Here is a 13791-nt window from a genome sequence, read left to right as displayed (position 1 = left end):
TCACTATGCTTCTGCTCTGTCTTTTCATAATCTTTGCAAGATTATGAACAAATAGTTATTACTACATCTTCCTGAACACCTGGTTCTCAGCCCAGCAAAGTACTGATATTCACATCTTCCTGGTTTAGGTTCACGTGTTTATGGTTAAATCTCTTAATAAAAACAGGTATATAACTACCGAGAATATGATGTTATCCTGCCTGCTAGCTCCATCCCCTTTCACAAAACTGGGAATTTTTGTCATGTCAAGCGCTCTTTCCAGTTGAGGGGACCACATCTATATAGTTGTAGATATACTACTACTTAGTTGCTCCTTATGAGAAAGGTACAGTTGCCTGGAGCCAACAGTGCTGTGAAATGAGAAGACAATCCAAGATCCTATTCCTCCATAATTTGCATGCACTTGACACATAGAACTTCTCTTGGTCAGGCTGTTGTTTAAAGTGCTGAGGTATATTTTAAAATGAAAATATAAGTTTTGGGGGATATTCGTAATTGTTAAAGGCCACCTTATTGGCAGTGACTGATTACTAGGCCCATTGCTATGTCTGCAAATATGTTTGCCTTAGATTTTTATTGATTATGTTTCTTTAATGCCTATTCTTATTGATTGTCTGTAATAAATCAAATTTTCTGTCATATTTTCTCAGAAAATTTAACTCAAAATTGTTTGTAAATGTTCTTCTCTAAATGATGTAACCATGTCCATTCTGCAAATGTAGCAGACAAAACCTTAATCTGCTTGACCAGGACTAGAGACTCTGAGGTCCTTTCAACCTGAGTAACTTTATGATTCTGTTATACTGTGAACTAAATGGAAGAAGATGTGCATTTTAGGGAGATATAAACAAATCAGATATGTTGCTTGGCTGTAGTAAATCATTCTGATGTGAAAAACTAATATAGATATACGTGTGTATGTATATATATTATATATATTTTTATTTATTAATGTTTAGAAGGGCCTTTTCATGTTGACATTTTGTCATTTGAAATCTGAAGCAATATAGTTTACAAAATATGAACACTGTTACAACAGATGAACATACCACAGACTCTAGGTAACCCATTTCTGCTTTATGAGCCTGAAACACTTGCGGGGGTATCATAATTTTCCAGAGTGCCACATTATGCAAACAGATCTCTGCTCTTACTTGACAGATGTGGAGCAAAAACATGTGGTCAAACAGCCCCATAGAGTTTACATATGTGGATACTGAAGGCAAGTTATTCCAGACCAAATCACAATAAAGTTATGGTCTGCATGCTTTCTCTCCATTTGTTAATTCTTACCTGTCTTTTTTTTTTTTTCTTTCTGATTGCATGTTATGATTTAACATTGCATTTTTATGATGTCATTACTGTCTAATACTATCTACTATTTGCACAATTCAGTTGTCATAACATTATGGCAAATGCAGAAAGCCATATATCCTACGTAATTTACCATTCATTTAACCCATATTCTTCCCATTTCTCATTCACCTTTCTGATCATCCCTCAAGCTTTCTCAGTTTCCTCTTCATATTGGTAATATGAGAAGGAAATAACTGAAGAGAAATAGCAAGTTAGCAGACACAAACATTTCCAAAAGTAACCTCCTCTGACTTCGTCATGCACAATCGCCATTTTTAAGAAAAAAGTTTATTAGCAACTGGACGGTAAAGAGCAATATGGTAGAAAAGGCACAGTAAGATTATGCTACATCTGTGCATTTCTGTATGTGAATGTGAGACTTAGACAATCTTTAAAATAACTATTTCCAAATGATGGGAAAGCTGTAGAAATAAGAAGAAAGAGAGGAGGGAGTTAAAGGCACAGAGAAGTAAAGGTAAGAACATCCTTATAATCAAGGTTAAATCCTTAATAATTTAACCTCTACTGAATCATTTTCATTTATTTAATATAGATTTTAGTACATTTTGTGGTATCTAATGTATGCAACCATAATATATTGTAATCTACTATTTAATATTTACTGGAAGAGCCCCTTCTCTTATTTGGATATTCTTGTCAGTGATACAGCTTCTAATTCTGATTTGAACAGAAAATGTTTGAGTTTTGTGTGAAAGGCAGTTCTTCAGATAAGTCATGGTTTCTGTGTATGTGGCAAACCCTGGCAGCTCTTTGCCATACTGAAGAGAGCTTGCACTGAAGAGAATTTAGGTTGTGTGTTTCGTATGGTGATCATGGGGGAAACCACCAGGGTAGTGTTGCTGAGTTATTACTGGGAAAGCAGAGCAAAATTCAGGTTGTAAGGTGTCCAGGATCTTGCTGAGGAAGTGTAGCAACACGGAAAAGATCTGGTTAATAACTAGGAGTATGATCAAGCTCACTATCAGCTGGACTGTTCAAGGGTCTACGTGAAAATGGTTAAAACACCAATATAATATTCAGTCCGTGGCTCAAGAGCTGCCGAGAGGACACTGTGTATAATTAAGTAACCCTAATAGTCCTAAAGTCCCCTAAAGTAACCCTAAAAGAAAGTTAAAACATCTTACAGGTTGCCTCAAAATACATATGAAATATGGAGGAGTCCTTCGATCTATAGAGAGCTATTTTTCTGAAGTGCTTCCTGGATATTGTGTATTGGGGTTATTTCTTGGGACTGCAGTATTGCCCAAATCCTCGAATAGCTTCTCTCTTTGCAAGAAAAACTGTAATTGACTGGTATATGGCATTTGGAAAGAAACTAAGGATGTTCAGTCACCTTGATTCAGTTATGTTTGCAGTGATGCAGTTCCTCTAGTCTCTTTTCCCCAGCTCTTAAGCAGATCACAAGAAAACTTCCAAGCTTCTGTCTATTTAGGAGTAAATTACTACAAAAAATGTCAGTGTAGGTCAGGGGAAGTCAGGTGATTAATAAACTGAATTCATATCACTTATGAATGAGCCTTAAATTTGATTTTTGTAATATTTTCTCTTCCCACTGTGTTTCATCTCTGTATCAATGTGATATCAGTGATTAAGCAAAGTAAAACTTCAGCCATGTATAATAGAATAAACATAGTAACTAAGCACATTATTCAGTTTTCAAAAGAAAATAGTATTTTTTTCTGTAAGTGGAACTGTGTTCAACTAGTGGCTGCTTCATTACTTTGAGTGAATGAAAAGGATATGAAGAAGTCAATTGCTGTGAGCAGGCTGTTGCAAAGAGCAGGGGTGAATTCTACCTTCAATCTGCTCATTTGGCACTAACTGCATGCAATCTGTTTCTGTCCATGTGTGAAAGCTACCTGCATGCAGTCTGCTGCTTGGTAAGCCATCAAGCTGTACAGAGATTGTATTTTCAGTCTGCTGTGCACCAGAAGGTAAACCTTTAATCAGCATCTTTTGAAAGGGATTGTGATTAATAAAAATCCATGAAGTTCATTTCTGTGATTAAAGCAGCAAGTGTGCTGAAAAGTCATCAGAGTCAATTTTTACCCCATTATAGTTTGAAAAATAAATTAATACATGACCGGATTTGTAGGTGTTCTAGGAAAACAGATTGGTCTGTCTTGCTCCTGTCTCCCAGCTGTGTATATTAAATGAGTGTCTGGGGATATGTAAAATTTGGTAGAGGACAGAGTTATTAGACAGCAAGGAAAATATGTGAACTCAAATGTTCATTTTAATGAAATATAGATTGCTTTTCAAAGGCGAACCAGTCCTTCATTACTTTATTCCTTTCATGTTAAGCCACAATGTGGTAAAAGGGAAGTATAAATAATAACCAGATACTGTCTGTAAATACATTTATCTTTTCTGTTTTGTTACAGACCTATTGTATGCTTTCTCCAAGAGACTTTAATCTTGAATGATGTTGACTCTCAGATTTCCTGATCTTTTAATATTGTGTTTTTATTGGAGCTTTTACCTGAATGGGAATTATCACTTCTTAAAACTTCATATTCTCCTCCTCTCTTCCGTGCACACACACACATGGAGTGAAAATCTCACTCCTTCACTTCTCTAGTGTAATGTAGGTTCACACAGCTCTTCCTGAATGTTTACAACTCTGAGTTATCGAGACTGTGGAATGGAGAATTCCTATCCTACTTGCCAAGCGCTGTCTACATCTTCTGTCCTTTCCACAGAGACCTCCTCTAGTGTTATTTACTGATTTTCAATTTTAGCTTTCACATTTCTTTTTGAAACAGGTCTCTAAACTGTGTATCAATAATGTATTTTTAAATAAAATACTTACTGGTCATAATTAGGATAATTCATGTAAATGCTTTTTTTAGTATATCCTCCTAATGTCTTTGGGCCTGTCTTCGTACTCACCGAAACAGCCTGGTGTCTTAGTAGGAAAAGGTTCTGAAGGTCAGGGAAGACTTTGGAAGAAACAGTTGCTAAGATGACTGCTAATATGCAGTCTGATATGTTATCTTTTGAAGAGATGCATATAGGGTGTATTAACTTTCCTACAGAGTCACTCTATAGTGTAGATGAGGAGAAACACTATGGAAAAACTGGGGTGTTTCTCCCCAGATGTTGCAGATCTGGATCTGCATCTCTCAGAATGAGAGATAGCATCCCTTCTTTCAGTCTTTCCAACCTTATAGAAAGCCGCTTTTAAAGTTGAGTAAGATATGGATGGAACTGTCAGGCTGCAGCTTCTGGGGTTGTCATCCACTGTGATTTATCTCCCACTGAGCTGCTGGGAAAGTGCAAGGTATTGTGGATCATCCTTGCCCCAGAATAGGGGTGTTGCAAGCAGTCCACACCTGTTTCAAATGTCCCTTTTCTCCTTGGCACTATTCAGGTGAAGAGAAGCAGCCACCAATGTCTTTCATAATGAAACAGCCTCTGGCCCAGGCCTTGCCTCACTGCATACCCCTATGTACTTCTGATTACCTATTCCCGATGGATATTTTCCAATATAGTGTGGGTGTGGAGTAAGCAACCCAACCCCACACAGCTGGGAGGCTGAGAAGTCCCCAAAATACTGATCTTTAAAATCTTCTGTGCCGCTTTTATTGGAGAGCAATCATAGGTCTTCTCACCACAGGGATTACTTTTCAAAGAGGAGGATATTCCCCTCTTGGGAGTTGGCCTGAATGACTTCAGTCTTCCAACACAGCTGCTTTCAGAAGCTGGTCCTATATATTCTCTGCAATAAAGACAGACAGTATGAAAGTACATGACGGTACCAAGATGGTTGTGTGCAGGATGTGTTGAAACATGTGCGCCAGCGCAGGCTGTAAATATGCAACGGAAATACTTCCTGTTGCCTACCAGAGATAAGTGTGCTTTCCATCAGAAAGAGCCCTCAACACATATGTAGACTCAGTCTTTACATGAAAGGCAGGAACTAATTGGTTTTTGGCATTGTCTTGGAAGACAGCTTCAAACTCTTTCACTTGGGGTTTTGAAGCTGGATTAGTGGCTTCCTCAGTGTTTTCTGTACCATTCATGGCTCTGATGATTACTCCAAAACCCAGTATGACATGGAGAACAATTTCCATGGAAAATGGCATGTGCGCTAATTCTTTAAACATGAACAACTGTTAATCAACCAATATATAACATAAATAAAATATTTTTTTCCTTTTTTAATGAATATACTTTTTAAAAAAAATTTTTGCAAGTTGGTTTGTTTTTGTTTATTTTACCAAGATAAAAAAGTTCTTGAAATATACTTCCAGTCCATCCACCCGTCACTAATATCTTTTCAACTATTGAGCCAATTTCAACTAAATTAAGCTGAAGGAAGGAAATCTCAAAGATAAATTCCACATGTTTTCTGAAAGTGAGCAGAAAATAAAGAAACTAAATACGTACTCCACTGAACTGTGCTGGCAGAATTCAGTTGTTAAGCATTGTGTTAGACACTCACTAGCTTTATAGTTATGGATGTTTTGCTGAAAAAAATAGTATTTGAGAGAGATTTAAGGATCCCAAGGCCTATTGAAATACATAATGTCTAGGCAATGTAACTAGGTTTTTTTTGCTTTGCTTGGGGACTTTTAGGTAAGGCTTGTGGAAAGATTTAATATGTTTTACTAGAACAATTGGTACAACTGGAGGAAATAAATGTGTCTGGTACAATCCTTTCTTTTATTTACTGACCATCAGAAAATGATATGGAAAGGTATGTATCTTAAGTGTACCCTTCTCTGGGAGGTACATATCCAGTCTTGGGGTTGTATGTGAGTCCTTCCTCCACTTTGAATTGCAATGTGCTGTCTCAGGGAGTTAAAAGTACCTACTCTCAGTCTGTCCCTTCTCACTGCATTATTAGCACAAACATAACCTGTGGGAGGTGCAGGTTCAAGGATTTTTACAAGTCAGTATTTAATTCTATGTATAAAGCAAACCCAAATGGCTTCCTTAGGAGAGGCTGAGAGAGAGAACTACTCAGAGTGACATGGGGAGCTTGAATCGAATCTTTGCTGCATACCAAGTAAAAGGAGGACTTTGAACCCCTATATCGGGGAGAACTCTTCTACCTATTACATTATTATAAATAGGGAACAGCACTTATTACCTTGTGCAAGGCGAACACCAGGTGGCATGTCCTGAGAATGCATAAGAAATGTTTGATTTTTTTAGAACTAAACAGCTAAGTAGCAAAGCTCTGTTGGGATATGGGTGGTTTTGCCCATATCAAGAGATTTTCAGGAGGTTTTAGGCAACTGAGTAAGGATTTTGAGAAGACATGTTTTAAATGTGGGTACTATTGATGGGAGCTCCAAATCATCAGCCTGAGTTTATACAGAAAATTAGAAGCAGAGTTGTGAATTGGTCCCAAATATCCAAAATTCTCTGGAATATAAATTACTGGGTCATAGTTCCTGGATGGAACCTGTTTTTTTATTCACAATACATCCCAGGCCATAACTGAAGTTAATAGATGCTTTTGTAAGGTCCATAGATTGGGGACAGAAGTGAGAAAGAAGTAATTTTGATATGATACATTATGAAATACTGAGTTCAAGTCTGAAAACTTTTTGCGTTTTAGCTGGTATATAGCTCACTGGACAGAGTCTTTAGCTGATATGCATTTTTCCAATGCATTTTATTCCATGACAAAGTATTGCAGTTTCAAAATATCAACAGTTAGCATTAATGAATGTTTTTAATTAATTTTTTTTCTGATATCTTTTCATACCTTCTGAATATAATGATAAGTTCTGAGTTCTTCTGTTGCACGTCATGATTGTAATAAAAGGATCTCAGTCTAGAGAGGTCTGGAGCCCAGGAGCCTCTTGCACATGTGAAGATGTACAGTATTGATTCCTTCACAGTTTTACAACTTGGGCCATATACCCCAAGCATGGGAGAATATGCAGAATGCTTCTTAAAAATAGCCAGAAGACTGTGGAATGCCCAAGCTAATAAAATGGATTTTTGCTTACTTAGCAGACAAAACAATCAGGGACACTTTGTTCAGAAGTGGCTGAAATGGCTGTGGCTATCACATGAGATATTTACTTCTCGCATCTGATATTTTCAAAATACTCTTCATTTTCAGATAAAGAGAATTAGTAGAATAGTGGAATGGTAGTAGAATTAGTGGAATGAGAAGAACTGAGTGGGAATCCAAAATTGGTTTTGGGAATCCAAAATTTTGGCCTGAAAATCTCTTGGCCAATTTCACTGTCTCACTTTTCTGAACAAAAAAATCCACCAAATCCTAAAATAGCAAAATATCTTTCTTTATCTGTTATTACTTATTCCTGTGTTATCTTCATTTTTGGGGAGGAAGGAACATGAAATTCTTTTCATTCTTTTTTTAATTATTATTGATTTAGTTTATAAAACATACAAGCTATAAGTCACGATTGCTTTTTGTTTAGAAAAAAAACCAGCACTTGAAAAAACATACAAAATTTAGCTTTAAAAATGAAAAATAATGTGATTTTTTGAGTACAATTTGAAGTATATTCCAAAACTTGTGTTTGCAGTGTTTATTCTTAGGAAAAATGGATTTTAAATTCACTTGTTTTACTTCAACTACTTCTGCAGCACGTCTGGGCTGTTGAGAGTCATGATTTATATGTTTCTACTGGATTAAAAGTTATGTTTTGCTAACTCTCATGTGAGTATTTTTGTTCTGATGTTCACAAATGTAGAACTTTGAGCAGCTGACTGTCTGAGAGCAGGAAGATAGATACAGAATCTAACTGATATCAAATATTCAATATAAGATAGAATGTGAAATGCAATTGAATCAAAATCCTTCATAGATTGAAAGAACTCAATGTGTGAAAAGTATTAAAATAATTATATGAAACTTGCAATGTTTTTTGTTGATAAGTAGTGCTTAATCATTTAAATAAAATAGGTTTCTTAGCTTTCTGTGAGGTTAGCATTATTGGTGCAAAAGAAGCTACTCTATTATCAAGGTCAAATGTATTTGTATAATCTGTAAGTGTTTGTAGAAATAGTATTTGCAGATAGGCACCTGGTGGGATAGGCACCTAGTGGGATAGGCACCTCAGCAGATACTAAAGACACCATTATGAAGATGAGGCATTTAGTTAGAGTGCTGTACATGACATTATTCTCATAGGTTTTCTAAATAAAAGTCTGCAGCTGAGAAAAAAAGACCCATATCATATAGTTGTATGATTCAGACAAAATAACAACAAGAACAGTGTGAATTGCACTAACAACAGCTTGAAAGCAGTTTAGACTGATGGCTGTGCTTTGTCCACATTTCAAACCATACTTCTGATGTCTCCACCATGTCTTGGCAATATGGCTAGTATGTCAGCTTTTCATATCCTCCCCAGTCTTTCAACCACGTCTGGGCACGGCATGTTCCAACTGTGTGCACTGCCAGCCTTTTTCATAAGTGTTTTCATGGTTCCTCTCAGATCCCTATGGAACTGAGCATATTATAGTCCTTTAATGTGTTTTTTTCCTGACAGTGTCTTTAGGGTCATTGGGAAGTATTGTTCCGTTTCTACAGATGGAACACATTAGGTTCCTTGCAAAACACTGGTTGCAGTTTTTTTCCTTCAGATATAGCTGTGAGACAGAGCTGCTCTATCTGCTCACTCCGCTCGGGAGACTGCCCGTCTCTTTGTCAGAGATTTCAAGGACTGTTATGCACACCCAGGAATTTCAGTTTAATCAAATTCATTTTAGATATATCTGAACCCACACAAACCTCTGAATCTTTGGAGGTTCATCTATCACTGAAAAATGCAGCCAGCCAGAGAGAGCCGGATGAATAGAAGTGAATATGCCAACTGTTCCTTCATTTGTTACTGCCATATTAATAAAGTTGATAGAGTGGAACTAATCCATCTGCTCACTATTTATTCCCTAGCAATAAGATAGAATTTCACTATTTTATGAGTTCACTCTTTGATTAATTTTATTAGAATTCCCTCTAGAACATGATTTTTAATCATTTTAATCTAGTTTTGGTTATGTGCAAAATAGTCTAAAAAGTTGGATTAAAAAGAGATGAGAAGATGATAAAGCATGGTCAGTTTAAATCGAACCAGATCACCTAATGTGCAGTGAGTGAGCTTACGAAGACCTACAGAAAAGCCTTCAAAATTACATATTTCACCCAAAGTTTTGTTACGATGTGTCTAAAATGTAAATGGAATCATCTAAAATGGAAAATGGAAAAATATATTTTGTGAGAATTGTCCCGGTTCTTGAAACTGGCCAAAGAGTGTGCAGCCCATTGGCCAACAGACAGCACTGACCAAAGGATCGCAGGTTCAGAGCAAATGAATGAATTATTTTTTTTCTCATCTTCTAGTTCCCAGACATTCTCGTGCTTTGGATGTAAAAACGATGAAGGATTTTGTGTATGTATTGGTAGCATATAAGGCCAAAATGAATTTCCTTGAGCCTATTCAAATTTTTCTTACTGTTCAGTTTAAAAGTTCTGATGTGCTGATTGATTATTGGTGTTCAGTGTTTTGTGTTGGGTGCACTCTCTGACATGATTGCCTAGGTAGAAATGACCTGTTTTTTGAAGTTAATGTCGAGCCCAGCATTCTCATTGAGCACAAGCAGTTGTAACACAAATGCAAAAAGGAGAAAAAACTTACTGAGCAAGCTGAATGTAGAGCAAGCATCCTGAGTTGGAGTTTCCAGTTTTCAGTTTGTTGGCATAGGTCTGCTTCCGCTGAAACTAGTAGCTTTAGAAACAGCTTTGCAGGGACAGAGTTGGGTTATTTGAGAAAAGTTTTGAAAATTCTACTTTCCTACTTTAAATGGCACTCATCATGTGGTTCCCTGCCACTCTGCCGGAGCTCTGACACTTCAAAAGAACACAGAAGGGCAATTTGTCTCTATTATATATAAGTTTTTAAAGGAAAATTGTAGACCTCATCCTCTCCTCTCCTCTCCTCTCCTCTCCTCTCCTCTCCTCTCCTCTCCTCTCCTCTCCTCTCCTCTCCTTCTCCTTCTCCTTCTCCTTCTCCTTCTCCTTCTCCTTCTTCTTCTCCTTCTCCTTCTCCTGTTCTCTTCTTTCTCACCTTTTTTTTTATCTTTGGATGAAGGAGAAAGTTTGGAGGAAGCCTATAGGGTTAATGTGTATGCAACTACTGCAATTTGAGAGTCATCATTCTTCCATTAGGGGCAAGGTGGTAAAAAGTTACAACAGCAGGTAACAGTTAAGCCTAACTTAGAAGTACAAATATAAGTAATTCTTTAAATCTAAAGGACATTTGCAACTACAGTAGTATTTAGCTATTCATACCATGATATTAACTGCATGACCACAAATATCTCTGATTTCTCTCTCTCTTACACACATAGGGGCATGCGAATGCACACACATCTATAAGAATTTAAGACTGGTTTTTAATGTTTTTTACACATCTGAGTGAAAGTATATTACAGATTTGTAATTGAGAAGAGATACTGAGCGTTGGTTGAAAGCTGAAAAAAGCAAAACTTTTATTAAATCAGAAACCTACTCTATTAGTAAATGAAATAAAACATACATTAATACCTCTTTAATAATATTTTGAGAAAGCGATGGAGTAGCATGCTCAAAAAGCTGTGTGATCTCTTTATAAAAAAGGATAAAACTGATTCCCATTTTGAAGAATCAAATAGACTATAGTGTGCTTTGAATAAGAACAATTCTCCTTTCATACAGCAGATGGACTCCAGAAAGGTTCACTCTCTTAAGTATCGACTGATGCTGACTGAAATCTATGGGATAGCTTTCAGTTTTATTTGCTAGTGTTCAAAAAAGCTTCTGTAAAGATAAAAGAAAGTTTAGTAGTAAAATGACAAACCAGGCTTATAAAGAGTGAATTCTAACTGTGCACTGAAGTACATAATGCATAGGATATTTTCTTTTGATTTTGGTCCAGACATTTCAAGAGTCTTTTAATGTCTGCCTTCTAAAAATGAAGGTTTGCAGGGAGAACAGACACAGGTGAAGAACTATCATTTAAGTTTTCATGTCTGGCTCTTATCTTTGCTATAAATGATTATTTGTAAACATACTTAAGATTACGAGTTGTTTCATCTTTGGGCAAGGCAAGAAGGATGTCAAGTCACTGCAGCACCTGAAGAAAACTTAACAAATCTACAAGTGATTATTAAAGCCCTTAAGGTACTTTACAGTGGTGGAGCTATAGTTAATCTATGGCTGCCACAGATTCATTTTGTACATTGTATTAAATATAGCACTGATGATAAAAGATCGGTCTCCCACAAATTAAAGATTAAACAAACAAGGTTCTTTCAGGCATCCAAAACCTGTCATGACCCTATAATTTCAGATGGCAATTATGCATTAAACACAAATAGTGTCTTTTGAGATTCATGGTCTGCATACTTTGAAAACATATATAAATCAATGGGAATAGGTGACACAGTTTGGACTGCAAATCAATTGTGACTAATAATAAACTAGCCAGGCGAAACTGCTGTTAATGACATTGTCCAAGGAATGCAATCAAAAATATAGACTGCTTGTTTGTTTGTTTAAACACATACCCTCTGCAGAGGTATGAACAGGAAAATCCCTGTTAAGTTATTTTATGACACTTTGTTGAGACCAGTAGCAGCTTATGCTGGAATTTGGGGCTTTCTTGCGAAGCCCTGTGCAAATTGTTTTACTGCAAGATAGGAACTTTCTGATGTTAATGTTAGTTTAAGTAATACTGTCAAATAGCTGTGCACTGTGTCCAGACCCAGAGGCTCCAAGACAAGTTCACAGTTTGACACTAGAAGAAATTGTGTCATTCATTTTGTTGTATCAGCTTTCTCTGCTTATGGGACATTAAGCAGGGAATAGGACAATCACACAAAAGAGTCCACAGATGTCTGACATTTTTCTGAGGTTTTGTGCACAAAGATGACCAAAACCCTTTGAAGTCAATGGGAGGATTTTTTGCCTTTATTTTTAATTTAAACCATAGAGGTAAATGAGGTCAGATTAAGTATGAGAAAATCATGTCATCTTGGTTTCTGACTAGAAAATCAAGACACACTGTATTAATTGAATTTCAGGATGGGTTCATGTATCTCCTTTTATATCAATGGCACAAAACCTATTGACTATTAAATTTCACTTTGACAGTATTAATGAAAAATTGTCATTTGCTCATTTGCTCATGGTCCAATTTAAGCATAACATATTATAGAATAATATAACATATTATAGCATAATTTCCTAGAAACACTGAATGATATTACATGACAATTGCCTAATTAATTTAATATCATTTAAGAAAATAAAAACAATTGCATAGAAATCAGCATAGTTAAGTGAACATAAGACCAATTACTTTTTTTGAGAAATTATATTTTATTCTTCTTTTCAACTTCAATAATAAAATTTCTTGAAATGAAAAAAAAACCTCTAAAAGTATATTTCTATTTTCATAGTTTATTTAGAATTATTTAAAATTTATTAAAGAAAAAAACAAGTTTTGGATTCTTGAAAATGATCATGACTAATACTTACATTAAGCAGAAAGGGTTGCATCTGCATTTTTTCATACAGTATTTAAAAAGACTGTATTATTTTTGCATAATGGCACTAAAACTGCCAATAATAATGCCATTAAATAACATTAGCCATAGTTAGATTTTCAGCCTTTGTTATTCTCAATTCTTGTACAATGATCTTCTTTGCTATTTTAAGTTTCTTTAATAGTTTTGCAACTTCGATGAAAAAAGAATCCATCATGTTATGGTGAGCTTGGCATAGAAGTGAATTCAAAACAATGAAATTTTAGACAGTAAATCCTATTCTTTAGCACTAACTGCAGAAAGCTTCTATGTTCTGAAGAAACAGCTGGCATTAGCATCATCAGGCAGCAGTGTAAGTAAGAAGATTTCAATGAAATAATTTAAGGTGAGGTTTTCTGAACTAGTGCAGCCATATACCTCTACATCTTTCTAGACTATTTTTACAATAAATGGACAGAGGCACTTTCACAAGATGACTCCTTTTATCTAAAGTAGACGTCTAAAACAAATCAAAAAATGTATGTGAGGAATGCCTATTTCTCTGCAGAAGCTATAGAGAGAGCTTAGAATGAGCAGCTCTTTGAGCCATATATGTGGTAGATGTCTAAAATTTTCTAAAGCATTCCCCAAATCCAGAAATGCCATGATGTAATGTATATTATGTCAGTAGGTGACTGAACATTATAGCCATAAGGCACAAAACAGTGACACAACCTGTTGCTTAAAAGGCAAGAACCCACATGTGCTAAGTCTTATTATGGCCAAATTTGAACATTTCCTGAGAAATTATTGGTAGCTGGTGATGTCTCAAAGACTCTTTAAATGCCTTTAAAATACCTTCTAGACAGAGAAGTATTCAAGTTTTCTAAAACTATGTAACACTTTCCACTT

The 13791-nt window shown here is 35.8% G+C and overlaps 1 protein-coding gene across 1 annotated transcript in view; it reads left to right on the top strand.

The window, feature by feature from the left end:
- The window catches only part of CPED1 (cadherin like and PC-esterase domain containing 1), a 132524-nt gene that overhangs the window by 98174 nt on the left and 20559 nt on the right, over nt 1-13791 (top strand). The window lies entirely within an intron of this gene.

Source organism: Nothoprocta perdicaria, unplaced genomic scaffold (genome assembly GCF_003342845.1).
Source record: "Nothoprocta perdicaria isolate Ctin4 unplaced genomic scaffold, notPer1 scaffold_79, whole genome shotgun sequence".
NCBI classification, from domain to species: Eukaryota; Metazoa; Chordata; class Aves; order Tinamiformes; family Tinamidae; genus Nothoprocta; species Nothoprocta perdicaria.
Note: the sequence above shows the minus strand (reverse complement) of the source record. Positions and strands in the feature narration are given on the sequence as shown.